The following is a 27,250-nucleotide window of genomic DNA, read 5'->3' as shown; positions in this document are numbered from 1 at the left end:
TTAGAGGGGTAGTAAATGATTTTCGGGGGAAATGAATGAACTTAGGAAGCAGACATTGTCTTGTAAATGATTCTCTGGAATGTGAAGAAACCCAAGAGAGGGACAATATCTTGTAACAAAGTTTGTCCAAGTGTGGTCACATTTCTCAGTCTTCCTTTCTGTAATAGATAATAAAATTTCAGGGAGGATATGGAAGACAATTGTGGTCCCTTTGGCAGTACTAGAATAAAATTTCAGGGAGGACATGGAAGGTAATTGTGTTCCTTTGGCAGTTCTGATCTTAAGGCAGATAAGGGAAGATTATTTAACTGTCCAGTGAGTTCTCCTTGCCTGCTGCCTATACAGAGCCGATTTATCAAGACAGGGGACTTGCAATAGCAAAGGAATTTAATTCACCCAGAGCCAGCTCTTCAGAAGACTGCAGTTTTATTATTACTCGTATCAGTCTTCCCAGGGGTTTTTAAGGATAAGTTGGTAGGTAGGGGTCTGAAAGTGGGGAGTGCTGATTGGTTGAGTCAGAGATGAGATCATAGGGAGCTGAAGTGGGTTTTTCTTGCTGACTCCTGTTTCTAGGTGGGATTGCCAAACTGGCTGAGGCAGATTGCTGGTCCAGGTGATGTCTGCTGGTGCATTGGAATGCAGGGTCTTCAAAGTGATCTTAAGTTCTACAACAGTGATGTTATCCCCAAGAGCAGTTTAGGGTGTTTCAGAATCTTGCAGCCTCTGGATGCATGACTCCTAAACCATAACTTCTAGTCTTGTAGCTAATTTGTTGGTACTACAAAGGCAGACTGGTCCCCAGGCAAGAAGGGGGTTTATTTTGGGCAAAGACAGTTATCATCTTGGTTTCAAAGTTAAACTGTAAACTAAATTCCTCCCAAAGTTAGTTCAGCTTTCGCCCAGGAAAGAACAAGGACAACTTGGAGAATAGAAACAAGATGGAGTCAGTTAGGTCAGATCTCTTTCACTGTAATAATTTTCTTGGTTTTCATTTTTGCAAAGGCGTTTCCAATCAGACTAAAATTTCACCTTGCGCTGGGGTGTGGGGAGAGACAGGAGAGGTCAGAAAGTTTTTGATTCGAGGTAGCTTCTGAGGCCTTCCTATTTTAAGGAAGTGCTCAGCATGCCAAATGGCCGTACTTTTAGGGTATCATTTTCTAAACCCTAACAATCTTTCTTTCAAAAATAGTTTGTTCTAAATTTTGATGAATTTCAAGATGTACCATCAATCATTGTTTAATGAAGCAAATAACAAACAGAAATATACATTCAATGTAATATGCCACATTTCATTGTGTGTCAAAGGCATTTTACATCAAACTGACACATACCTCGAGGTACATCCCTCTCGTCATAAAATCAGCTAAGGCCTCCCTGAGACAATAGTCTTCTCTTTCTGATCTGCTTTCATGAACATGTCCTTTAAGTAGCATCTTCAGAAAGAAGAATGAAGCATCATTCTACTCAAATGGTGATTTAAGCAACCATCATTTTTGGAAACCTTCTCTGTTTCCGACATCGTGCTTGTCATTTGAAAAGCCTATGAACATCTGCATTTCACAAACGATATCATCAAAGACTAGCATGCTTAAGTAACTTGCTCAGGATGACTAAGAGGCAGAACAGGGATTCAAACCAAAGTTTATCTCAAGTCAAAGTCTGCACCTTTGCCCTATGAAGCCCTTCCTGACACTCTCCCCACTGCTGAGATTAAAACCAGCACAATTGTCCAATAAAAATGATTATTGTTTTTTGAATAAACATAGAAGTTGACTCTCCCAATCCTAAAACTTGAAAGTTACATTTGTCTCCTCTGAGTTCCTTCCTGAGAAAAACAACCCTCAGACAATTGACTGAAACTCACCAGATCACCACATTCAGATAATCTCAGTAAAGAGGTAACAGACCCCTCATTTATCATGATTGCTTCCTTACATCTCCCTAATTCCTTCCCACATGTAGCTACGTCTCTACTCCTACTACATAAACCTCCCAGTTTTAGTCAGTTGAGAGTCAGATTTGAGACTTAACTCCTGTGCTCCTCAGCTGCAGCACCTGAATAAAGCTTTCTTCCCTGGCAATACTTGTTGTCTCAGTGATTGGCTTTCTGTGCAGCAAGCAACAGGACCTAGACCAAACCCTTGGCATTTCAGTAACATGAGGGTTGTGATCTCTGATAAAGCTGGTAGGAATCATCTACATAATTGATGTATGCCCTGACTTATTCCAGAAAGTATTTAAGGCAGGGCTAAAACATGTTCATGTTTTTTATTGTAGTACAAAATAATGGGTTTGTATAGTTTCAGTTTAAATCCTAGGACTCCTACTTGACAGCTCTGAGAAACCTGTTTTCTCATTAATAGAAGGGAATAATAGTACCTAACTCCTAGTGCTGTTGTGAGAATGACAGGAAGTAACATGTAAAGCTCCTGGCACTGTAGCTAATACAAAGTAGAGAGCATAAATATTAGTTCTTTCTTTATTCCACTTTATCCTTTGAGTCCAACTTGCCTCTTTGTAGGTGGTAGTCTAACTTGAAGGCATAATAGCTCTATTTTCCCCCCATTTAAAGTTACATTAATGTTCACCCATCATTTTCTTCATGTGTGAACAATGCTCTAAGCTTTAGGAAAGGCCTTCAGTAACCACAACCTTCTTGCTACACAGGATGGAGCCATATAATTTGGGATTAAGCTTGAGTGTTAATGCAAGTTATTTGGAATCAATAATTTGAGATTAAGCTTGAGAACTGATTTTTATAGGATTCTTTGCTACTTCGTGGTGTATAATAAGATATAGATAATGAATCAAAACTATTTGATGAGAATATTAAATTTGAAAATTTATAGCAACACTATATGATTTGTATGCATCTATAACATCAACAACATTCATTTATTTATTTCTACAACATTTATTGAGCCCCCACTATTTGCCAAGGCACCATGCCAAGAACCGATGTGATGATAAGGAATGAACATAAGGCAGACAAGGTTGTTGCTTTCTAGAAACTGCCAATCTTGGAGGGGAAGGAAAGGAAAGATGTAGAAGTGAGGAGGAGACAGAGATAAACTAATGCTTGTAACTTGGAATGATATGTGCTATAACGAATTATATTCAAAGTTCTAATAGATCAAAGAGAATGCTTCACACATTTATAATACTAAATTCTTATTTTCCATCTCAAAATTAATATGAATACTAAGAGTAAATATAATGTGTGTTGAGAAAATATACTTATAATCTCTATAATTAATATCTGAGTACTGAAATTTGTATGGGAAATAACATCATCTAAATTAAATTTTTTTTTCAGATTTCTCCCTTTGAAGAACAATGGAAAAGCAGAGAGATAGCGACATTAAATAAATCTGGATTTGATTTCAACTTTACAAAAAAGAATGGGAGTTCTTCATTTAACAAAGAAAATCATACCAACAGACATCCAAACTTAAAGATGAATTAATAATATTTAGATAATAATATTTAGATTAACTTCTATAATTGTTATTTAATAATTTATCACATATAAATTCAGCCTCACATTTTTCTCTCCATCTTATTTTTGACTGTCACTTATTAATCTAGATGCTCATGGCAGTTGTTCACTGGTAGTGTTAAAGGTAGTTGCATGGAAAGAACAGGAAGAAAGTGTTTTCAATAAGGTCCCTTCCAAGAAGGACCACCGTTATATATGTATTTCTCAGATGAAGATATTTTACACTTAGATTACTACAAACAGTTTTGGTTCAGAAATCACAGCTACAGAATTAGCACAGGGTCTTTGAAATGTATCAGGAGAATTGATTCCATGTCATAGACGATGAAGAAAATATCATGAAAGGTTAAATAATTAGTCAATACTAAACCAATATGTGACTGAGACAATGACATCCATTTGTGAACAGGACTTTCAAGAAGGGAAGACAGACCACAAGAAAGCATATTGTGAAAATGATAACCACCAAGGGGGAAAAAGAAACAAACAGACATGGTTCAAACAAGCTCTCAGAAAATGGTATGCTGCAGTGCTTCCTTCTAACTCTTGTTCTGATGTTTAGTTTTCATCAGGAATCTAAATTATAATTGACTTTTGCTCAGAGTGCCTAATATAACATGGTTCAAATGAAGACTCTGATGCCAGTCAAAGAAGATGACAAGAAAACCTTGTTAAAAATAGTCATTTACTTGTTAACAGAGTTTTTCTATACACTTTTTAATGCTGCCCTGTAGGATTCATTTTTATTTATTTCGTCCTAAGATTCCATATCTTTTATGACAGTCTTCTCATTCATGCTGCCCAGAAAGGAAAGAGCCTGGGGTTTCCTGACATTGGTGCTTTAAAGATATGCTCTATTCCATAGTTTTGAGCAAAAGTCAAAGGAAAAGATAATATATGAATACAGGGAGACCTGAAGCTTGACAGAGAGTCTTCCTGTTTCCAGAGAGAATACCCCTTCCTCATTAGTAGTAAAAGCCCAGAAGCCACTAGCTGACATCAGCCCTTGAAACCCCAGGCTTCTTTGAGTCATCAGAGCACACAACAGCTCTACAGCATCTGAAAGCAAGAAAATGTCTCATACTCAATAATAACCTATTTTTCTGGTCATCCTTTTGTTTTAAAACAATGCACAGCATATGCTTCTGTAGTCAAGTATTTCATATCAGCTATGTAACTGCATACAGGATTTTAAAATCCATTGATTGCAGATCCCATGAAAAGTGAGTAATGGCTAATACTAACTACATCACAGGCATTTTACTATGGGTTTCACTTGCATCATCTCATTTAAACCTCACAGCAACAGTATGTTGAAGCATTACTTAAATTTTTATTGATCCATATTAGATGTACATATTTTCAAGGAAATGTGATAATTTAATACATTCATATAATCAAATCAGGATAATTGGGATATCGATTACCTTAAATATTGTCTTTATGCTAGGAACATGAGAATTATTTTCTTTGAGCTATTTTGAATTGTACAATTAGTTGTTGTTAACTATAGTCACCTTATTGATCTATTGAACACCAGGTCTCATTCTATCTAAGTGTATATTTGTACCCATTAATTAACCTCTCTTTATCCACCCCCTTCTCCACACCCTTCCTGGCCTCTGGTAACCACCAATATACTGTCTATCCTCAGAAAATCCACTTTTTCAGCTCTTGCATGAGTGAGAACACGCAATATTTGTCTTTCTGTGCCTGGCTTTTTTTTTTACTTAATACAATGACCTTCAGTTCCATCCATGTGGCTACAAAAGACAGAATTTCATTTTTTTATGGCCAAATAATAGTCCATTGTGTACACATAGTACATTTTCTTTATTCATTTATCCACTGACGGACACTGAGGTTGATTCCATATTTTGGCTATTGCGAATAAGAAGCATTTAATACTGATTAATGCAACCATTTTATAAAAGAGAAAACTGAGGCTTAGTTGTTTTTTTTTTTTTTTTTTGAGACGGAGTCTCGCTCTGTTGCCCGGGCTGGAGTGCTGTGGCCGGATCTCAGCTCACTGCAAGCTCTGCCTCCCGGGTTTATGCCATTCTCCTGCCTCAGCCTCTCAAGTAGCTGGGACTGCAGGCGCCCGCCACCTCGCCCGGCTAGTTTTTTGTATTTTTAGTAGAGACGGGGTTTCACCATGTTAGCCAGGATGGTCTCGATCTCCTGACCTCGTGATCCGCCCGTCTCAGCCTCCCAAAGTGTTGGGATTACAGGCTTGAGCCACCATGCCCGGCCCAAACTGAGGCTTAGAAGGAAAAAGTCAAAACTTTGGGTGAAAAGGTACCAGAAGTCTTGCAAGCATTGAATCCATATTTAAAGCAGAAGGTCAGATTCAAGTATGGGAGACAAGGGAACTTACAGATGGAGGGTTAAAATGTCAATTTACCTTCATACACTGCCTTAAGTCTATAGATATAGCTTCTTAGGAGGGGTTGTGAGTAGGTCTGATACTCAGTTAGTATTTACAGGTAAGGCTCTGCAGTCTATTCAAGTATTTAAAAATTATCCTCCAGGTTGGTAAAAGTGCCCTGGCCATGCTGCCTTCACACCCAAGACCCCTCCGTATAGCAACTAAAAGGTTAATGATGAGTTTCCAGGACGCTGTTCTGCTCTGATTGGTTGATGCTGGAGGTAGTCGGCCCCCTAAAGCCCTACCTCCTGGTGCTGCCAGTGGCTCCCAGAGATCCCCACTTACTGGTTGGTCCTTGTCCCTTCTGTAGCTATCTTTGGGAATTTCAGCTTGCATGGGAATTTGGCTCTGAGAGAGCCAGGGAGAGACAAAAGAACTTGCAAGTGTGGGCTGGCGGGTGGGTCATGGATAGGGTGCTGTAGTAGATGGTTTATATTTAAACTGTGAGACCAGAAGTGAAATGCAAGTCTTGATAAAATGAGGTATTCCTCATTTACTAAAATAGGGTACTCAGTCATGTTTATAATGGGATCCATTGGAAAAAGGCAAACTGCTGTCCAAATGCAGACATAAAATGTAACGTAAAATAGTAAAAAACAGTTCTCAGGTATTAATGATAACATTATGCTGTGCTAATTAGATCATAAGATAAAATGATCACTAGTGAAAATAGGTTGTGGCAGAAAATCTGCCACTTTCAGTAAAGATATAAAAAATCCCTAAAACTTTGGTAACTTGTCATTTTTTAAATCAATAATAATCATTTATTTAAGAACTAGGAAATCCTTGATAGAGATACTAAGCTTAATGACGAGGATAAAGGCATTAAAGCCAGTAGAGTTCTGATTACCCACTAGCTGGAACTCTGCTTTCTGCCTCAGCTGTTTTGTGGGAGGAGGCGGGCTGTGTGGTAAGTATGCTGGGAGCAGAAATGACAAGGGCTTGCGTGTAAGGTATGAGTGTAACCTTAGCAAATTCTGGGTAGTTGATCCACAGAATAAACTTGTAACAATTTATGAATTCTTTGATTCTGAAATTCGATGGTGGCTTTCTGCCACATTTGAGCTTGCTTTATAAGGCACTTGACAATGTGTTGAAAAGAGGTTTGCCAAGTTATTTGTGTCCTTGTCTTTTTTTCCACACCACCAGCAAGAAAGTTACTTCAGGGTGGGGATAGCATTGGCACATAAGTATCCACTGAATGGACTTTAATTTATAACTCCAAGCAACCAAGTTATAAGCAGAGTTCTGGGAAACTATAATCAAGTAAAGTGATTGTTACTCAAAACTATTACCATCTTTAAATGGATACCTTTTAAAATCCAACAATCTCTTTGGGATTCTTGAATAAATTACACATTATTTTCATGCTTTTAATGTTTTTGAAATTATGCAATGAACTTTTAGCTTAGTTACTACTGAGGGTTAAATTGCATTGGACTTTCACTTCAAAGACCCAAAGAATTCTGGACCCAGTCATAATAATTCTTGTGAACACAGTCCTGTAAAATACAAGGTATGTTAGCACACAAATTCACAGTAGAGCTTTGTAATCTTTAATGTAATAAAATGAAACCAAAAACTCATATGACTTGAAGAATATTGCTGTCTACTGTTGAAATGGATCATTTAAAAAATTGGAACTAAGTGCTGAACAGGGAAATCCACATAAAAATGGCAGCAGTAAAGGGAAAAAGCAGCTTTCATAAAGAATGTCAACATTGCCTTTCATATGGATACTTCTGTTAAAATATGTTAATCTGATCATCTTGATTTACTAGTTTTGCTTAATATTTACAAAAGGTCAATCATGTAGAATTTTACATCTTGTAGTAGACTTTCCATGGCTTTTTAGTATAATCCCCTGCCTCCCCAAAAGAGAAAAAAAAAAATCTGATTAATGACTGTGGCCAGGGATATGAGTGCTATAAAAATGAGACAAGACAGTAACACACTTCTTTTGTAAAGTGCAACTAGAGCTTCAAAGGGTGGCAATGAATCTTATTTTACACATGGAATATGTATACATGTCTGTAACATACTCTACCTATTGCTTTACGATTTCTAGGTATTTCAGAAAGTTTTTTGAATTAAGTCACATCATTGGGCAGTTGTTTTGTTTCAGTCCCATAAAAGCAATTTTTCTGAAATACTCTTGGACATTGGTCTGAGAAATAGTCACATAACGCTGTGAGTGAAGAGTAAAGATGGTGAAGAGTCAAGTACCCTCCTAAAAATGTAAACAGGGGATTTTTTTCTGAGATTTCAGCATCATACATTCATTCTGGAAATAGTTATTAAGTCCCTAGGAATAGCTGGGCTTCTACTGAGCAGCCAGTTTGTTTTTATCTCATGGACATTACAGATTTTGTCACTGGTTGCATTTCCCTTTTTGCATAGACGACTAGAACGCTCAGAGCCAAATGTGACTAGGACATAAGACCTCATGGCACATATTTCATATAAAAAAAAAAAACAAGCAAAACTAATCTCAATCCCTGCTGGCTTTATTTTATTGCAATTTAACAAACATTTGGTGAGTTTGCAATATGATCCAGGTGCTCTAGTTTTTTTCTTTTTTCTAATTTTTCCATTTAATAAAAACAAAAGTTTTATATTCATTTTTTTCTAAGCTATCAAATAAAGAATACTAGGCTTCTAATTTTTAAGGCTACAGATTGCAGTCATAAGACCATACTTCTCCAAACTAGAGAATTAACTTGCCTCAATTTCTGGCAAGAAAGATGGTTTTCTATAAATTCCAATCACATCATATGGTTTGGTGCAAAATGAACTATCTATATGCATGAAGCTAATTGCTTAATAGCCCTACTAACATATGCTTTCTGGAAAAAATATATACACATACAGACAACAAATGTAATTGGTGGAATCCTTGCTTAAAGGTCTCTGGAGTCTTAGCAGAAAGTTGTAAGTAAACCAAGAAACTTGCATACAAAATTATTCATTTATTCTACTCTTCGAGTCAAGTGTAAGACAGTACTATTCATCTTGGAAAGCAATCTGGCTATTCTTTATTTTAAAAGCAATTTCAGCTGGTGAACAAATATGAAATGTACTAAGTTTTTCTTAAAAGACACCAAAGGTACATCTTCATATATTTTGAAAGTAGTAGCATAACAGGCTCCAAAGTCTTTATCTGAAAAATCATCATGCAAGAAAGTTGCCTGATCAAAAATGATTCTTACAAGATGAATATAGGTAGCGTCTTACTATAAGTACAGCCAGGATGTGATTTTAAAAGTATAAATGAATTCCTATAAATAGTAACACTTCAAATACTTTTAAGTACAGAAAACATTTTAAACATAATTTGTTGTCTTCTTCTTTGTTTTTTTTTTTTTGAGATGGAGTTTTATTTGCTTTTGTTGCCCAGGCTGGAGTGCAATGGTGCAATCTCAGCTCACTCCAACCTCCACCTCCCAGGTTGAAGCGATTCTCCTGCCTCAGCCTCCTGAGTAGCTGCGACTACAGGCACCTGCCACCACGCCCAGCTAAGTTTTGTATTTTTAGGAGAGATGGGGCTTCACCATGTTGGCTAGGCTAACTTCTGATCTCAGGTGATTCACCTACCTCAGCCTCCCAAAGTGCTGGGATTACAGGCATGAGCCACCACGTCTGGCCAATTTGTTGTCTTCTTGACAGAATGATGTCATGAAACTTAATGCTCTAGTTTAAAAAGTCCCTAAGAAGCTCAGTCAGAAATCAAGATCAAACATTTCAGTTATAAAATAGTAGTCTCCCTCACAGTTTCATGAAGAAAGCAATGAATCTTGTATAATGTAAGTGAGAATCTCAATTATTTAGGTAACCCAAATAAATACCTTACACAGTATCAGGAAATTAAGAATTCTGTAAATGGCATTGATTGAGCAAAAAATTAATGAAATAATCAAAGAATTTTAGAGGTAGGAGATATTTAGATATTTCTTAAGAAAAATTGAGACTACAGTTGATTTAACTGCGATGCATTTTAACATCTGGCTGAGAGAAAAACAGTAAGGACAAGAATCCAAATTTCTTGACTTCTAGAATGATTCTTTTTCATATCATGCTATTTTAAAAATGTAAATCAAAGATGACAGATTATCAAGTTATCTAGAGATTGCTTATGTCATTAAAAAAATGGGATATCTGACTACAATAAAGACACAATGGCTTTTGGGGGGAAAACTACCTCTCTGAACAGAACAGGGCAATACTGTTGTCCTGAGGGCCAGGCACAGTGGCTCACGCCTGTAATCCCAGCACTTTGGGAGGCCGAGGCAGATGGATCACGAGGTCAGGAGATCGAGACCATCCTGGCTAACACGGTGAAACCCCTTCTCTACTAAAAATACAAAAATTAGCTAGGTGTGGTGGCGGGCGCCTGTAGTCCCAGCTACTCGGGAGGCTGAGGCAGGAGAATGGTGTGAACCCGGCAGGCGGAGCTTGCAGTGAGCCGAGATCACGCCACTGCACTCCAGCCTGGGCCACACAGTGAGACTCCATCTCAAAAAAAAAAAAAAAAAAAAAAAAAAAAGTGGATTATTGGATTACAGGTTAACTATAATTCTGTGAGATACTACAAAATTTACCTCCATAGAAATTGTACCATTTTGTATTCCCACCAACAATGTACACTCCAGCCTGAGTGGCAGAGCAAGACTCCATCGCAGAAAAAAAAAAAAAAAAAAAAAAAAGAAAAGAAATACTGCTGTCCTGGAAAGCAATAGGAGAGTGCATATGTAATGGAAGAAAGAAAGAAAGAAAAAATACACCTCTCAAGATGAGGTCACCAGGGCTTAGAGAGCATCCAAAATTGTAATGTAATTACAGTGCAGATCCCAGGGAGTTTCTATTAATGCAAAATGGCTCTCTAAGAATTAAAAGTTGAGCTCTTCAAGGTAGAGGTACAGTATAGTGGTCTCTCTTTTCACATGGAGGAAGTTGCTGTGGCCTCCTCCAAAGAAATAAGAAAAAATAAGAAATAATAATAAAAGAAATAAGCCTCTCAAAAGAAATTGGCTTGGATTCTCCATCTGCAAGCCAAATGCCCAGAGATTCTATGGAAAACAGAGAAAGAAAGAAGATGAGAGAGAGAGGATTTGGAACAATATGTGGTGTTATCATTTAAGAGAGATTTGTTTTCCAAACAAAAATTCCCCAGGAAGATTACAGAATTCTGGGGCAAAATGGAAGGTGGTGAGATGTTTCTTTGGTCTTTTCAAATCTTGCTTTTTGCACTATACTGCATCCAGAGAAGTGGTCTACAAATAAAAGCAGAAACATTTTGAATTGGTCTATATTAGATACTAGCATTGAAACTCCTTTGTTGGATTGTATCCCAGAAAAATGACTGACATTAAAAAAGATTATTCGAAAGAATCATTTCATTAATATTCTTTGAAAATTGGCTAGTTTTATATTAATTAATTAGTTATTTCTTTAGTCAAATATTTACTGCATGCCTACTATGTGTTAGGCATTGTACTAAGTGTTGGAAAGACAATGGTGAGTATCGCTGTGTGCTCTCTGCTTCCAGCTCTCATTCTAATTATATATCGTAAAGGAAGAAGAAAAGGAAAGTCTTCCTATTCTGGAGATTAAAAACAACAACATCCATGCATCTGTTCATGGATTAAAAAAGAAAAAAATAATAAAATTAAAAATGACAAAATTGTATCATCTTGAAGCAAGTCTGAAATTGTTTTATGACAAAAAATATTTAATATTTGGTATGTACTTGGATAACATGATGGTTGCTTTAAGGAGAGAATAACTTACTTTTCTAATTGTGGAATGTATTATAATTAAAGAAAAAAGCTGTAAATTATAAAAATATATAAAAAAGAAAACTAAATCATCAGCAATTATAGCAACAATTTCCCTCTTTTTTTTTGTTTTTTACCATTTCTATCATTTTGGTATATTTACCAGTTGATTTTCCATGTGCATATGTATACGCACATATTTTACCTGACTAGGTTCATACCGTATAAATATTTTCATATTTTTCTATTTTATGAGCATTTATATTTAATTTAAAATTCTGCAAAAATTATACTTGATGCCTGAATTTCATTGCATCATTCTTTTTTCCTCCCCACATTCTAGCAAAATCTTGTACTATCCTTCACTGGATAATCTACCCTATCTCTATTATTGGAATATTCTTTTGTCATATTTGGTTCACAGAAATACTGGGGTTAGTTTTATGTTTATCCATTCCATTTTATTGATCTTTGTCTGGATTCTAGGTGCAGTAGTACCATACCATTCTAAATAGTGTAGTGCATGAACATATTTTCATATTTAATAAATCCTATTCCCCTTTATAGTGTTTTAAAAATTATCTTTTGCTATTCTGAATGCTAACCATTTAAAAAGTTATTTCATGTTTTTAAAATAATCCCACTAGAATTTTGCCTGATGTACTAAAGCCATACCTCTATGTTAGTTGCTATCTTTACAGTATTCCCATTTAGAAGCATAATTCTTGACATTTATTTGTCTTTTTGCATGTTGCTCAATAAGGTTTTATAATTCCTTCTAGACAAGAGTCTTGTGCAATTCTAATTCAGGATATTACCGGATATTTTATAATTGATATTATTACCACAAATTTATTTTTCTTCTTTCCCACCCCCAAATCAAGATAGTGATGAATTTAAAAATTTAAAATATATGACATATTTTCTATCCTGCCATTTTAATTAATTCTTTTCAGTCCAAGTCGTTTTTTAGTTGATCCATTTCGGTTTTTCTATGTTGAAATGTGTTCAACATAACTATACATTTATGTAAGGTAGGAGCCTGAAACTGTACTAGAAAAAGTCTGTTATGTCAGTCCATTCCCATTATCTCAACTCAGCATATTCTTCTGAAACAGGGTGAGTAAGCCCTGATTATATATTTCCTGAAAATGAGAATTTGCTTTCCTTTTTTGTAACACACCTTTTATAAGTTCACTGCACTATTGAATTGTCTAGAACTTCCAGAATAATCTTAAATTATAGTGCTATTGCTGTGCATTCTTGCCTCATTCCGGATATTGATGTAGACTGTCTCTGCTATTTACAATATAGTGGCTGTTTTCTGGGCACATTTGAAAGGCCTTCATCATGTACAAGCAACAAATAGTAACTGTATTAATTCACTCCTAATAGTATTGAGAAGATCTAGGATGGTGGCTACACAGCAGAACTTTCATGTTAGCGCAGAAAGTGCTAAATGGAAGGCCTCACCTTCTTTAATAATTCTTAGAGGAAGCAACAACTTCTGTGTTTCCTGAAGTAACTGCTGTATTTATTGGCGTGTTCAAAACAAGCTTCCATTCTAGAATGTGCTCAACATAAATAAATTTCCACTTAGGGGAGAAGCCTGCAACTGTATTAGAAAATGTTGTATTATTTTAGCCTATTACACCCGTAACATTGACCCGACTTATCATATTCTTCCAAGACAGTGTAATCTAGCCCTGAGCAGTCACTGGATATGTTTTAGCTCGAAAGCAGTTTTGGAATATCATTTAGAGCTCAATGAATTTTATTGACACTAGCATTCTTTTGTACAGCATCTTTCTCTAAGATCAGGTGATACCATTCCATCAAATATAATTTTTAAATGGGTTTTCGGTAGCTGGTCATTCAGTGACAGGTCAGTTTTTGTACACAGGCTGATCTAGTTTAGCAATTATTATTATTTTTTAAACATGAGAGGAGACACAACCAGCTCACAGAAATAACGTATTTTCTCTTGCTTTTAACAAAGTCAATGTCCTGAAAAGGAGAGAGGTGCTAATATACCTGAGCACTTCAGTGAGAAAGATGGAAAATCTCTTACAGTGCTCAAATAAAAAGACTGCTTCAGGGAAAAGGGAGTCTAAAAAAATCTGTTGTGGTACATAGCTCTGCCAGGTAATTCTTTCCCATGTCTGTGGGCAAATAAATATAATTTTTCTTCACTTTCCATCATGGGAATAAACAGGAAACATTAATAGTTTTTAAAAGTTACATATATATAGATATAAATATCTTATTTTCTGTAGGTAAACATTGTTGATAGTATCTCATGTATTTAAAATGTCTTACTGTTTGATTCAGATGTCTTCTTATTTTCTAAAATTCATTTGAGCAATTTGTGTTCTTTTCTGTCAAGTATTTCATTAGATTCACAAATAGAACAATATAACATCTTTAAACAAGGAGTGGTAATCTTTTTCAATTCCACTGTGGAATGATATATTTTAAAAAAGAAATTTATTTATAAGCACTTCCAGGGTGCCACTATTCCCCATTTGACCCACGTTAAATATTCTCATTATAATCACTACAAATGAAACGTATCACTCTGAGATGAAAGATCCAATGCTACGTAGTCATATGAATGCACTGTATGTTCTCAACATGGATCATAAGTAAACTGCATTTTAATAACTCAAATTATTGCAAATTCAAAACAATATATAGCTACCAAATAAATGTCATAAACCTGATATGCAGAATAAATAAACAGCAACCTGTGTATCTTAGCTATTAAATTTATGATGGAGTCTCACATGATTCATACTGATATTTTTCAAAACTCAGCTTTCTGTTAGTAACATAACCAATTATATTAATTACTCTGTAAGAAAGCATTGACAATGCAATCAAGGGATAGCATTTTGATAATGTAACAGCACAATTTTTGTTAATGTCAGCCATCACTTTGTACCTTTAAAATTTTACTTTTTCATTAATTGTCAGACTCTTGAGTAGTCTTTTGGTGGAGATCTTATACTAAGTTTTTAAAAAGGAGGCCTGTTTTCAATTAACAGTTCCTTGACAAGGTATAACAATATTATACATCTAAATTTTTATTTATTTTTCTCTTTCATTGTTAGCAATCCTCTAAACTTGAAAACATTTTTTCTTCTCTCTGATTTTACATTTGGCAAACATCAATCTTTCCTGTACTTAAGTGCACCATAGTTGACAGGCTGCTTTTGTTAAAGAATGTCAGCTTATACACTGCCTTAATATGCCAAAATTTACTTTTTATTCAGCAGCATGATCAATTACTATCATCCTGTCTTCAGAAATTAAGGCTTGGAAAAAAACTTGTTTCAGATAAATTTGATTAAGGCAAAGTCCAAATAACTCAGGGCTAAATTTAGAAATGTATTATTGGGTGTCCTCTTATTATTTCCCCTGTAAGCATATGATATCTTTAAAGAAGATTTGCTGAATACATATTCTAGTGCTCTTAAAATATAAAGAAAATTTGCTTTCACCCATAACTTGGTTATCTAAAATGCAATTTTAATATTCTTAGTTTGTCTAAAAAAATATTGGGGGCCATATATAATTCTAGGAACACAAATTAAATGCTGAGATGTAGTTTTCATATCTTATTTTTAGGAACGTATGATCTTTTTGGGAGGGAGAAGATGGGTTGTGCCCAAAACTCTGAATAAGAACTTTCATGAGAAAAACCTCTAGCAAAATACAGTAAAAGGAGTAATCGAATCACTATAAATGTAATCAAACTCCTCCGTTCTAGAGACTTTTTCTTTTCTCCATCAAAGAAGTGATATAACATAGTTTCTCCCAATATACAAAATTTAAAATAACAGGGGAGAAATGAAATCTTCCTAAAACAACCACAACATAACCACATTGAAGAGTTGCCTGCGAGGAAGTTTTCTTGTTTGGTTATCCAAAGTAATAGCTGTGTTTGCGTCTGTCTGCATTTTGCTGTCTCTCAGTGTATAAGTGAATACAGAAGGAGGAGAGACAATGGAAGAGAGAGAAACACAGATAATGAGAAACTGAGAAAAGATCAGGGAAGGTTAAGGGCTGCAAATGTAGATACAAAGTTCAGAGTAAAAATTCTTCCTGAATTCTACTGGAAAGCACTCACATATTTGATTCCATAAATAAAGGACATAAAAGGCTTTCTTAATCACAAAATACACATGTCTTTCATATTACTTAGACTTTGATTTTTTAAAGAAACAAAATACATGTAGAATATTCCAAATTCCACACAATTCAATGAATGCTGGTCTTTTTGTTGGTTTATTATTGGTCATGAGAATCCTACCAGAATATTCTCTATGCCATTTTAATCACTGAAGTAGTCCTAGAGTTTTGAAGGTATCTGGAGTTATCAGGGTGTATTTTGTCCACTTGTACTTGCCAGGGCAGTAGGAACACAACTGCTGTTATTTTGCCCTAAATCATACAGTAGAGTCTATCTTGAATGGGATATGTTTACATAGGTCTAAGTTACTTTATCCTCTTGGCCCATTGAACACTATAAGATATTTTTAATTAAATAAAGCTTGGCCAACTTATTCTTTCAATATAATTTACATAGCCTATTTTTATAAGAATCCTTTAAAAAGATTGGTCTTATCAAAATTTAGTATAAAGTTTCTATTTGATTAGTGGGATTACACTACTATTTTGAAAGCATATAACTAAATTTTTATATTTCCAATTGTCTTTTTGGATGTACACCATTCTATTTTATTTCTCAATATAGCAATCAATGTTGAGTTTTTGCTATGTGCAAGACAGTGTGCTAGAATAAATCCTGAGAATTGACTGGTGTCAGTCATTAATGAAGGTAACGACAAATTTATAACTCACATAAAAATCTTTAGTTTCTAACCTTTGTAATATATTCACCATAATAAATCCACAATTTAAAAAATAATCCCACTGTTGGGCAATATGTACTGATTCTTGGTTGGGAAAAAATGGTCACTACCATTAAATAATTTTTATTGCTTTCTAAATAAAATAGCAAGCAACCTTGAGGTCCTATCAGAGAGCTCCTAGCAGTCTTTAAATACACGCCAGACTTCAATAACAGATTTGGTAGTATTTAAGAAATAAAGCAATGGCAATATAAGTTTTAGAATGGCTAAAACTATCATTTGTAACTTCGTGATTGCAAAAATAGGGCATGGCGATATGCTCTTAGTATGCATTTAAACAATACAAAAATATATACGATAAAAAGTGAAGTCCTCTGGATTTTGTTTATTTTTACTAGTGTGAATATGATTTTGGAATAATGCCAAACATTTTGGAGGATGGTACATTAAGGATACTACACCAGCATTAACCCTTCTTCAAATGACTGATTTCCAAATTGAGAAAATAAAATTTAATTAGAACCTGAATCACATCATTATGTCCTTACGTCCACAGCTATATTAGAATATAATTTTAGGAAATCTATTGAGAGTAGAAACTTATGCAAGGGGCAAATGTAAAGAAACCTAAGACTGCTCTTTCCCTCTCTGCCTCCTACAGGATAAAGGTGATAATGCAGGGGAAATGCTATGGAATCTTTGCCTCTGTCACTTCTGAGATCCTATCTTGACCTTAGTGTCAGCTCCAAATATTGTTTTTAACTTTAAAATACTCAAGACCAAAGTGATAGCTTGGTCAGAATTCAGATAAGTAAGCACAAAGCCTTGAAAGAGAAATACCCATCACATACTAACTGAAAGATAATGCTACAGTTCACACACTGATGTGACTAAATGGATACATGGTAACTAAATAAATTACTTTATTTGCTAATTACTTTAGAAACTAAAGGTATTAAAATTCCGAATTCAGAGTCCTTGTAATATTATTATACAATAAATATTTGGAATATTTCCATTTATCAATAATGCCATCTGTCCTATCCAATACAAATGGACTACAACCCATAAGGCTCGTTTCCCCATTGATTATTCTGATGAATGAGGTATAACAACTCATAAAACATCACATCATATGACACTGCCATTAAAAAGATATGGAAAAAATGGAAAAAGGAGAAACACAAGATAATACTTAATATGAAACTGTCAAATCAATTTAGTAAAGCTTTTTTTTTTTTTTTTTTTTTTTTTTTTTAGATAGAATCTCACTCTGTTGCCCAGGCTGGAATGCAGAGGTGCGATCATAGGTTACTGCGGCTGTGACCTCCTAGGCTCAAGTGATCCCCCCACCTCAGCCTCCCAATTAGCAGGGACTACAGGTGTGTGCCACCATGCCCAGCTAATTTTTTGATTTTTTTGTAGAGACAGGGTCTTGCTATGTTGCCAGGGCTGGTCTCGAATTCCTGGGCTCAAGTGATCCTCCCACCTGGCCTCCCAAAGTGCTGGAATTAAAGGCATGAGCCATCATGCCCAGCCTGAATTAGTAAAAACAACCAACATTATGATCCTAAAAAGTATCTGCATGTTGAATAATATTGTGTCAGTCCTGTACTCCCTTAGCAACTCCAAGGAAAACCAAAGAACCAAAAGATTATTGGAAAGAGTATAATGGCATATTACGATATGTTTTTGGTTACTATAATAATCATCCCAATAAGAGTATCCTTTAGGCAGGGGTAATTACATTAAAAACACTTTTCTTTTGCTTCATAGAAAATTATAAAGTGATAATTTAACTTCTAATAGCAAATTGTTTTTAAAGCAAAATTAGATACATTCTTTATGCCTTATAATACAGTCTATAGATTTCAACTGAGCAAAATAATCTTTCCCAAACGAATTTTCTTCTTAGCTATAAATGTATTTTCTTAAAATAATGACAGATAATGATTCTGTAGCAAAGTACTATAAGTAGTGCCTAAATTGACATTAAGCTGGAAATTAAATACCACTAACTGGAATTCTCAAATTTTCTTTTTGATGTGATAATCTGTAATACATTTAGTTATAAGATGAGTATAGTTGGCATGCCTAGATGTTACCTTTATTTTTCAAGCTCTGTTACGATGACCAGAACTTGTTTTGCCTACTAGCCTCACTGAAAATATTCTACAAACTGTTTACTGGTGAAACTCATATTAAATTGGGATCCACATCTGTGGATAAGTGAGAAGAAATACATTATGAATAAATATGTTTACTCTATAGTCATACTTCAGTTTAGCTTAAATAATTTGAAATTTTATATCATTTTATTTTTAGCTTACATTGAATAACAAACAAAGTCCCTGGAGGTGGTGGCGGGGGAGATTCTGTGAAATAACTCAATTTCAAATGTGTCAGCCACAGCAAAAATAAATTAAAATAAAGCAAAATTCAGAAAGTATTTTCTCTATCAACTGAAGAATGCAACATTTACAAGAATTCCATAGACCCCAGGAGTTACGGGAAAAGACTCTCAGATATGCAAGCAAGCCTCAGACACAATCAGATTCATTAAAACCACAAGTGCCATCACCAAATTAAGAGGCAGCTAGGGCTGACTGCTTGCAAACTCCACCTTGTTAGCAGGTGCAGCATCTAGAAGGTTCATTCAGGAAAACCAGGATACTAACTCCAAATAAGGTTTGCCAAATCTGCAAGAGGCCGCCTGACCTCATCTTCCCTTCCGATCAAAAGAAACACTAGCACTTCTACAAATGTGAAAGCACATAATTTAGAGAAATGTCGTGTTTGAGCCACTGATTCTTATCTGTTACTATGCCAATGCTACATGATTTTAATTGTATCTTTACAACGTATTTTAATATCTGGCGGTGTAAGACTTTCTTATTTTTCCTCCTCTCTTCCCCTATACCCCTCTTATTTCTTCTTTTGGCAAAAACTTTCAGGCCATTTCTGCCAGCTTTATTCTTTTTTATATCCACTTCAGAACCATTTTGTTAAGTGTATTCCACGGGAGACTTGATTCTAATAAAATTAAATTTATTTTAAAAATAAAATTGTAGAAAATAGGTATCTTCCAATTATTTTAACTCAGCAACAAGGTATATCTTTTCACTTTTTAAAAGTGTCATCCTCCCAGAAAGATTTAGGGTTTTCTTTAGAGCAGTCCTGAAATTTCTTATAGTTTTCATGCTACTGTGCACCTGGTCTTTTTTCCCCATTAGATCTTTTAAGTTGGTTACTGCTGATAGTTAGAAGGTAAAAGATTTTTGTTATATTTCCTTTTTACTTAGCAATCTTATTTAACTCATATTAATTTTGCTCATAGTTCATGTCTCATGGGTTTACTAGGTAGATAATAGTATCTGCAAATAATGAATGTATTGCCAATGTAGTTCTTAACCTCGACAAAGAACAGATTCTTGTTCCTTCTAGAGTATATGCTAATCATCAGCTTACTCAGTTGTTTAACTTAAAAGTCTTACTTTCTGATGATGCCATAGTATAAATTATGGCATAATCTAAAGTCAATATATTTCAAAAACTACTTTTATCTGTGGGATAACTAAAAGATCCAACCCCATACCAGGGCACAGATATCATATTAAAAAACAAAAACTCAGTTAATATTTTAGAATAATGGAAAAATGTGGTCCTTTTTAAATGTTCTTGGAGAAATAAGATGAATCTTAGCCCAAGTGAATAAAATATCAGAAAAATTACCTCCCTCACCAGAAAATATAATGTGATACATGGGAAGAAATATTTTTAAATAGTATATTTCAACAGTTTCTAAAAACTTTAAGCTGCTTGTAAAGAACTGTTAACTTATTGCATTGGGGAATTAAGATAAAGTTAGTGATGACTGTAAGTTTCTATTAAGCAATTTTGTTTCTCAATTGTGCACAGACAATTATGAGGCAGAACATAACAGCTCAATCAAACATTATTATTCCAGATCTAGTTCAAACCCTTGTGAAGTGCACTGAATCTTGATACTGTCTGAATAAAACCTTTTCATAAATTGCTCTTCGGTAGGCTAGAAATAAAATAGATACTGTAGGTACCTTTTAATGGGTCTTGAAGTTCTGCCAGGTATCCAGAGCAGTGGAAGTGAGCTGGCTGTTCATTAACATAACATTTCGTAACAGTGAGCCATGAAAGTGTGCTGAAGGCTGGTGCCTCCATGTGTAGCTTCCAGGATTTTCAGGGTATGGCTTAAGGACAGAGTAGCTTTTGTTTGTATTCCACCACGAACAAATTTCATTGTGGAAGGTACCAGGGCAATTTGCCCAGTAAGACACAGGACTTCTCCAACCTAAAACAGGAAAGGGAAATTAAGGACTGAAATAAGAAAACACTACTCTCTTCATTCAAGCTATTTCCCGAGTTCTTACTTAACTTGACAAATTGTGATAATACCTACTTTGGTAGGTTATTCTGGGGATTAGATGTATATAAAATATCTATTATATAGAGTTTAGAGCCAGAGCAGGGAATCAAGAAATGTAGCAATTTATTATTATATTGTTATTAGCCATCATTATTATTTCTGAATTAAGACTTTGCCCCCAGTGCAACAAAGTTGACTGAGTTTACTCATGGACCAATAAAGGTACAGCTCGGAATAATTAATCACTGTATTTGTTTTAGAGGGCAAAATTAATACAAGGATGAACAGTCATACACTACATCATATGTCATACACTATTTTAAATAGTGTATAAACAGTCATGCACTATTTTAAGACGCAGTCATATGCTGGGCCTTAAAAGAATTAGTTCTGAGTATATGTGATTAACACTTTCATAATATTATAATATATGCCCCAATTAATTGGACACAGGTCTCACTGGGATATTATTTATCCTCGAGGAGCATTTAAAATAGGACTAGGAGAAAGATCTTGCTTCAAGTCTGTGTGTTCCTCAAGGGTGGCACTGTGTTTACGGGATGGGGGCTGTGGGTTTCAGGTCATGAAAGCAAGATTTCAGATATGTGTCTTTAAAGTTGAAAATGAATTTGCATCTTATTTCACAGACTAATGCCATGGAATTTTTGGCTCCTAAGGACATAGATAGATGATTTTTTTTTTTTTTTTTTTTTTTGCAAATCAGCCTCTATAATTGGACATAAGTGATATGAGACCTTTTTACAAAGCATCTGCTACTTTTTCTGTTGAGACGTTTACTAGATCTTGCTCCAAAAGAGCAAGGAGATAATAAAGGCTCTTTACTCTTTTCTGATTTTCATAAAAATTCTGTGATAAAACCCTAAGTTTTTTCACTATTGGAAAGAGTAAACACATGAACTATTTAGTATATATAGATCCTGAATACAGAATGGTGGTGAATAAAAACTTTTTTCCTTCCCTATTCCCAGAATGTGTAAATTATTTAATAGAGACTTTGCTAAACTTTTACCACAACTAAAAATTCCTCAGTATTAAAGCTCAGTGAAAAGAAATCTCAGTGCCTGAAGACAAGGAAATCAAACCATGTGACAGTCCCATATGCAACTCCAAATCTGTCCTCATAACTGTCTGTAGAGCTCACAAAAGAGTCACACATGTAGCTATTGGAAGAATATCTTACACAATTTGGCACACAAGTTCTAAGATTAGCAGCTGAAGAGGGGGAGGAGGAAGAGAGGAGCATAATACATTAACTGACACCCATCCACTATCTTTCTAAATTGTTTGGAATGTTAAAAATATTGTTTTGATCAATCTATATATACATCCTCAAATTTGAAAGAGAAATTCAAAGCATGTTGTGGTTGAAAGAACAAATGGTTTTTAAAAAAACACTATGAAATATATGTCACTGAACAAGGGAGTCCAGCCAGCTCCCAAGTGGCATGTTAACATGATGAAAAGCAAATCCAGGATGCTGTGAATCAAAGAGGCATGGGTCTATTTTTAAAAAGGCCTGTGTCTCCCCACCCTGTTTGCCAAGTACAATTTTTTTTGGAGTAGCCCAGCGTCCAAAATAGGTAAGCATTTAAATGTTCCAGGGATTACCTGCCTAACACTTGACCACCTCCTCCCCTTATAAGGCCTTCGGCTCTACATACATCATCCATGTTAATTAACAGACAAACAGAAGAGCTGTTCAACTAGTTCACTTCCCCTATTCTTGAACAGATTGTTTGAGACATAATATGAATACTAATTAATGATAAAATATCTGTGAGTGTTTTGAAATATGGACGAAGATAGCACTTTTAGAAAGGCGCCCAGATAGATCTTGTACAACAAGCCCCACTGGTCACATGAAGGGTCAGGCTGCAGCTCGGAGATAGGAGAGCAAAACTGGCAGAGTTTTTGGCTCCAATTCAGTGGGAAACTGGACCACTTTTTTTTTTTTTTTTTTTTGGAGCGGGGGGATATACTTTCTTGTTAACCTTTTCCCTTTGTTAAATTGGAAGAGTTTAGAATGAAAACTCTTTTCATAGACAAATGGAGAAACAGAATTTTGTTAGAGGTCAACTGCGTAGATGGAGGAGGGAGACTTCAACATGTTTGATCCGGGCTTATGGGTCTATGCTCTGCAGCAAAAGAAATACAAGCAGGTTAGGGTTGATCCAATGCTGAGAATGCTGAGTGCCCAGGACCGATTCAGCCTCTGTGATGCCAGGGGCACGGGAAAGATCGTTTAAAAGAATATGATCCCTCTTCAATTCAATCATCCTTTACAAATAGCTTGCTTAGTCTCAGAGAAGTGTACCCATAGATATAGGAAATATACTTTTTGTTAAAGAGCAAAGCATATTATTAGGTTGAATTATAAAGACAATTGAAATAGTATTTTTTATGATAAGAGTCTAAGTCATCACCAAATCGTGTTGTCTCCTTTCCTTCCAAAACTGAGTATTGTACTTCCTTGTTAAAACCTTTTAAACTGGCTCCATCTTATCTCAGAAACTTTACTCCATTAATAAACCAGTCTTTGCATTCTCCTTCAATTTTGATATCTAATGGAAATGCTTAAATAGTGCTTTATAATTCTTTGGACTTCAGTAATTGCAATTAGTTCTAATGCCAAAGAAAAGAGAAGAAGATTATTCAAAATTAAACTTAACAACAAAATAATTTATATTTGATATTAGAGTTGTTTTTGCATTGAATTTTAACAATAGATATGTAAAAGATTAAAGAAATTCATTTGCCTCACTCAAAGAACTGAAAATGTCTCATGAAAATCTGATTTGGGAAAGAATTAGTTAGTTACAGTCTGCATTTCATGTATAGATAGTCCTTATCTGCCTGAGGTAAGGCCTGGAATTCTCACACTTTCTTGTAATTATATGATTCTTTCCAAGATTGATTCAAGGTTTGTCATGTTCCAACCTTTCTTGAGGGCAGGGGAAATGATCTCTTATTTGTATTCCAAAGTTTTTCTTTGCATTCAACTAAATTTAGAAAGTAGAGAGATGTCAACATCAAATTATCAAATGAGATACTGTTAACAGTAGTTGCCTAAGATGACAGCAAATTAAGTCCATAAATAAAGAAGGAAAAAGCATAATAAAGATAATTCATTGTAGAATGAACTTTTGTTATAACACATATTTATGCTTGTTTACACTTACTTGTATTTCTCTTCATATGTGTTAATCCTTCCCCCACCTCCCCACCAGACCTGATGTTAGTACTTTAAGGCCATAGTGAGGCTTTTCTTAAATATTTAGAAAAAAGAGGTATAAGAATGCCTTCTAAGTTAACTGGAAAAATATACACAATATCCTAGGACAGGTCCTTTCCTCCTGATTGGTTGAACTCTTGAGACTTCATATTTCTTGGCCTTGCTTCCCCAAAGCCATCTCCATGTAAATGGACCCCAATTACATCACACAAAGATCCAAAGTCAACTGAAAGCACCAACTGCCACCCCCAGGCCCTGTGCCTAAGGTCCAAACCCAGGCAGTGCTTACCTATCCTACATGGTGAAATATACAATAAAGCTTAAAGAATAGAGAGGCTATGTCTTCTAATTCTTCTGGGTGTCCCAAGTACCCTCATGTTGATATTACATTGTTCATTCAGTACTACAGGCGGTGGTGTCCTCAGAAACGACAGCTAGTAAAGTGATTTTCATAGGGCTACTCTGAATTTACTAAGAACATTCACAATGCCACTGGAACTGGTTGAGTTTTCACCAGTTTGGAGCGTAGAATGAAAACTGAAACAGAGATGACACACGGAATCATTAGAAGCACAAAGTACATAAGGAAGGATTTTCCTTCTTCTCATGCTTTTATGTTGCTCAGGCCCAAAACCTTGGAATCTTCCTCTAATCCTTTCTTTCTATTACTCCCCACTTTCTATCTGCCAGGATATACTGTTCTACTTTCAACATATATCCAGAATCCAACCACTTCTCATCATGTTCAGTGTTACCACTCTCATCCAAGCCACTATCATTTCATCTGGATTACGGATACAACTTCTTTTTTTTTTTTTTTTGAGGTGGAGTTTCACTCTTCTTGCCCAAGCTAGAGGGCAGTGGTGCGATCTTGGCTCACTGTAACTTCCACCTCCCGGGTTCAAGCAATTATCCTGCCTCAGCCTCCCGAGTAGCTGGGATTACAGGCGTTGCTACCACACCCAGCTAATTTTTTTGTATTTTTAGTAGGGATGGGGTTTCACCATTTTGGCCAGGCTGGTCTCGAACTCCTGACTTCAGGTGACCCAGCTGCCTCGGCCTCCCAAAGTCCTAGGATTACAGGTCTGACCTACCGCGCCCGGTCCCGGATACAACTTTTTAATCGGTTCTTCTGCTTCTACTCTTACAAGAGTCTATGCTCAACCCAGCACCTGAGTGACCCCTGTAACATGAAAGTCAGATTAGGCCAGCCCTCTGCTCCACCTGTGAATTAAGTTTGTGAGTTATCATAACACCGTCTTATTCAATAATTCACCAAAAAGATTACCATTAATGCCTTTTATGGCATGTTTGAGAAGCATCATGAGGGAAGAGGAACAGTTGACTTACCTACCAACTGGGCACGTGCACAAGGTACTCTCTGTGCCACTCGCCCACTTGGTAGAGAATGTCAAAGTCAAGAGTCCCTAACAAATATTTATATAACTCATTTTTAATTCGAATTTATGAACAGATGATTGTCTAGATGTCAGAGTTACTATATGACTCATAAAAGTATGCAATAACAGAACACACAGATTTAACACAGAATAAGGAAGTACATATAACCTAAACTACTTATTTTGGTGAAAAATCTTTTTTTATTTAGAGACAGGGTGCCACTCAGTTGCCCAGGCTGGGGTACAGTGGTGTGATCACAGCTCACTGCAGCATCGAACTCCTAGGCTCTTACTGCCGTCTCAGCCTCCAAAGTAGCTGGGAACACAGGCGTGCACAACCACACCCAGCTAATTAAAAAAATTTTTTTTTTGTAGAAATGGAGTCTTTTTTTTTTTTTGTAGAAATGGAGTCTCGCTCTGTCGCCCAGGCTGGAGTGCAATGGCCGGATCTCAGCTCACTGCAAGCTCCGCCTCCTGGGTTCATGCCATTCTCCTGCCTCAGCCTCCCGAGTAGCTGGGACTACAGGCGTCCGCCACCATGCCCGGCTAATTTTTTTGTATTTTCAGGAGAGGCGGGGTTTCACCATGTTAGCCACGATGGTCTCCATCTCCTGGCCTTGTGATCCGCCCGCCTCGGCTTCCCAAAGTGCTGGGATTACAGGCTTGAGCCACTGTGCTCGGCCGAGATGGAGTCTTGATTTGTTGGCCAGGCTGGTCTTAAACTCCTGGCTTCAATTAATCCGCCTGCCTTAGATTACAGGTGCTAGCCACCACACCCAGCGGGAAATCCTTAACAACAGCTAACATTTACTGAGCCATTATGATATGCCATTTAATGTGCTAGGCATTTTACCTGCATAATTTCATTTGATTCTCACAAATCCGTTGTAGGCAATATTATTATACTTATTTTAATGATAAGTGCACTGGAACTTGGAGAAATCAAGTAAATCACTCAAGGTTACACAGGTGGGACATGGCAAACCTGGGACACAATCATAGGGATGTTTGATGGCAGCGCCCATGCAGTCTTAACTAAGTCATATCACTTTTAATTTCCATAGGCATTTTTCTTATCTTTGGCTCTAGTGCTTGATCCAATATTGTATATGCAACTTTCTATACATTTAGTACAGTTTAACCAAAGTTAGTACAGTTTCAGAGTGTTAAATAGCTTTTCCAAAATTCTAAAGAATAATGCACAGAGTCAGATTAGCGTAGAAGATAGAGCTTGAACTTTAGAGTCAGCAAGACCTGGGTTGTGGACCTTTGGACAGATGACCTGTGAAACCAGTTTTCTTATCTGTGAAATGACAATTACACTATCTGTATATAGAATGCTCAGTATTTTGCAGATAATATATCAATAGTCACTATTAATCTCTAATGTTGAATCATTTGAAAACCATACGATCTCACAAACAAAGCGAATGTTTTGATAGTATATAGATTTGTTTTCTTTACATACTAGGTAGCTTAATTATTCATGAATTATAATAGTAATTTTTTCTTCAACGCTGATTCTCACTTCATTTTCATATTCAATGCTATTGGTTTAGTCACATGACTGAATTAAAACTCACTGCTTCTTACAATAGTCTGATAAATTACTAATGA

At 35.7% G+C, this 27,250-nt stretch overlaps 1 protein-coding gene across 1 annotated transcript in view; it reads right to left on the bottom strand.

The window, feature by feature from the left end:
• Positions 1-20,429: 20,429 nt before the first annotated feature.
• The window catches only part of DPH6 (diphthamine biosynthesis 6), a 344,518-nt gene continuing 337,697 nt past the window's right edge, over positions 20,430-27,250 (bottom strand). Inside the window, exon 10 of the mRNA XM_023230226.2 lies at positions 20,430-20,905. The gene's annotated coding sequence lies outside the window, so the exon portion shown is untranslated. The remainder of the gene's footprint in view (positions 20,906-27,250) is intronic.

This window comes from Piliocolobus tephrosceles, chromosome 6, assembly GCF_002776525.5.
Source record: "Piliocolobus tephrosceles isolate RC106 chromosome 6, ASM277652v3, whole genome shotgun sequence".
Lineage (NCBI taxonomy): Eukaryota > Metazoa > Chordata > Mammalia > Primates > Cercopithecidae > Piliocolobus > Piliocolobus tephrosceles.
Note: the sequence above shows the minus strand (reverse complement) of the source record. Positions and strands in the feature narration are given on the sequence as shown.